At 37.9% G+C, this 3,035-nt stretch overlaps 1 pseudogene; it reads left to right on the top strand.

Moving 5' to 3' along the window:
• The first annotated feature begins 964 nt into the window (after positions 1–964).
• Positions 965–2,763, top strand: LOC102816290 (annotated as a pseudogene).
• Positions 2,764–3,035: the final 272 nt, after the last annotated feature.

The following is a 3,035-nucleotide window of genomic DNA, read 5'->3' as shown; positions in this document are numbered from 1 at the left end:
TCTTAACTCTCTAATTTGGTACTACCTTATGGAGGTATTTGATATTAATATAATTAAATCTATATAATATAATTGTACGTATGCTATCAGTTTTCAAAATTCTCTTTAAGTTTCTGTAGTGAAATATTTTTTCAAAATTACAGTCATTTATTCTCTGACATGTAATTTCCATTCCAGCATAGTATAATCTTTTCTTTTTTCATGAGCCCTATTATGTTTTGGGGACTTCTGGTGTGGCACTTTAGGATCAGCACAAGGTCAACAGCTCAAACCTACCAGCTGTTCCTTGGAAACCCTGTACAGGGTCGCCATGAGTTAGAACTGACTCGATGACGCTTAACAACAACACCAACAAATTTTGTTTTGGAGTCCTGGTGTGGCACTTTAGGATAATTTCTGGATGACAAGATCGATTTGAACTTCATGGTGGTAGACCAAACATACCTTTCTCTTAGTTTTCATTGGCTCTCCAGATATCAGATCCAGAGACAAAGATTCTAGGACACGTAGTTTATTTGTGGGTATGTTGTTGTTGTTAAGTGCTGTCAAGTATATTTCGACTCATAACAACCCTGTATGGGTGGGAATGATATAGGAAAGGGAGATCTGTAAATAGGTGTATTGTGAAACCAGTCACAACTATGGGTAACCCTACAGAGAAACTCTAGAAACCAGCATAAAGCAAATCCCTAAGAAATCAAAAGGGCATCATTTTCCTAAGGACAAAGCTGAGAAAGGATAGGAAAGTGGGTGGAATGCAAATAGGAACCACAGGGAGGAAGCAGGACAAATGCTTCTACATGGAGGGGATTGTAAATATGGAGTTGAAACAAAATGTATGATGTGTTGAATGTAAAGCTGTAAGTCTTAATCAATTCACAATGAAAAGTTTAAAATAATAATGATAATAAAATAAAAAGAAAGATCCCACCCTGGCGATGATGCGGCAAGTTGCAGAAACTACATGCCAACTGCCAGGGCCAAGCCCACTATCCTCTATGCTAAGAATACTTTTGAAGATGTGTGTCCATACTGTTTCCAGTTGCTGGTACTGGATATCTTTCAAGTGTACTTCAAACCCAGCCTAAAGTGACACCCAAAGTGCAGAAACTTTTTAACCAAGAAGCAAAAGATTATACATTTAGTTATGAAGAAGCAAAAATTGTGGGAAAAAAAACAGACGCCAAAAATGAATTGCTTACAAGAACATTCAAACTTGCAGATAGTACCCATCTGACCTAGCGTCAATGGCTTGATGATCAGAACTCAACTAGAGGAAGCTTAAAAAATAAATATAAAAATTTTGATAAAGGAAACAATGGTAAATTGCTACAATTTGACAAACTTGACATATACTCATGGAGGTAGTAGCTCTAAATACCAACAGAGAGGGAAGGAGTGTTCACATCAAGTATCAATGTTATCCCCTCTGTACACAGGGTTGATAGAAAGGGCAACTTAGATGTTGTTTTTGTTAAGTGCCATCAAGTCGTTAGTGACCCCATGGACAACAGAACGAAACACTGCCCAGTCCTGGGTCAACCTCACAATTGTTGCCATGCTTGAGCCTATTGATGATGCCATTTTGCCAATCCATCTCACTGGGGGGTCTTCCTCATTTTCTCTGACCCCATACCTTACCAAACATGATATCCTTCTTCAGCAACTGGTCCCTCCTGACAATATGTCCCAAGTGTTAGAGACAAAGTTTGGCCAACTAAAATGAGGGGGCACAAAGTGACTGGCTTACAAGTTTTCAAGAGTGAATTTAGTTTAAGAGTGTGTAAGGGAAGATAGTCCCCACTGAATCATGTTCATCTTGTCTAGATGGGTCTAGTAAAAAGAGATGGGGATAAAATTCTTATGATTCAATAGTGAGTAATTGTTATTTTGACTAACTGTGATTGTCATAATTGTAAAGGTAAAAGTTTTGTAACAAAAGCAGGGGAGTAGTTAATCTTACAGTCCAGAAACAGGATCCTAGGACCATCAAGGGAGAAGAGCACAAACAGAATGTGGGACCGTATTCAGAGAAGCAGCAACACCAGAGATGGAGGCAGAGATGGGGGAATGAAGAGAAGGAGCAGCTGAGGAATGTACATATATGAGAAGAGAGGGAGTGAGAACTGGTGACCAGGAGGGAGACTTTCAGACTGTGCCTATTGGTGGTGTAAATTATTATATATGCCTGAGTGTTTTAAAGAGAGAGAGAGAGAGAGTGCTAAAGCGAATTGAGAGAAATACTGTTAACTGATGGTACATGGAGGGGATTATTGTAATGAAACAAGGTGTATGATTTGTTGAATGTAAAACTGATGATCTGCCCTGTTAACTTTCACTCAATTCACACAATAAAAACATTTTAAAAAATGAATTGCTGATCAATTGTAAAACATGCAATAGGACAATTAAACAACTTGGTAACAATGAAACATCAGGGTAAAAGTAGAAGCATCCTGTCATCATTAAAAGGCAATCCTAGCATTCCTTCAACTAAACCCACTCTGAAGACACCAGAGAGAAAAACTCCAAGTACTGCAAACCAAAATCATGATATGTCTGGACGCAAAGACAAAATCCCTGCATTGATTTTCAGAACACCTCCATCCGGATGGTTAATATCCACTTTCTCTTCCTCAAAGAATATGAGCAAAACAACAGTTTTCTCAACTAAAAATGTTGTTTCGTCCACAAAAATCCCAAAAGACCCCAAAGACGGACTTTAAAAAATTCCTGTCTTCTCTGAAAAGGATGATTTTTTAAAATAAGAAATATCTACTGTAATTTCTGAAACTTAAGCATAAAAGAAATATTCTTACCTTTATTTGTTTTGGGAATACACTCAGCTGTTCCAGGAGCCGCCATCTTGGGAGAGAACATCTTGATTGTATCAGGATTGATAGTATCAGGAGAGAACATCTTGATTGTATCTTGATTATATCAGGATTGTATCAGGATTGACATTGAAATTTAAAGTGATAGTATCAACATAAAACCAAACAGCCACCACTGGTCTGTCTGTCGTGCTGTGGTGG

The sequence above is a fragment of the Chrysochloris asiatica genome, unplaced genomic scaffold (genome assembly GCF_000296735.1).
Source record: "Chrysochloris asiatica unplaced genomic scaffold, ChrAsi1.0 scaffold00211, whole genome shotgun sequence".
In the NCBI taxonomy this organism is placed as follows: Eukaryota; Metazoa; Chordata; class Mammalia; order Afrosoricida; family Chrysochloridae; genus Chrysochloris; species Chrysochloris asiatica.
This window is presented reverse-complemented; position numbering and strand designations above follow the sequence as displayed.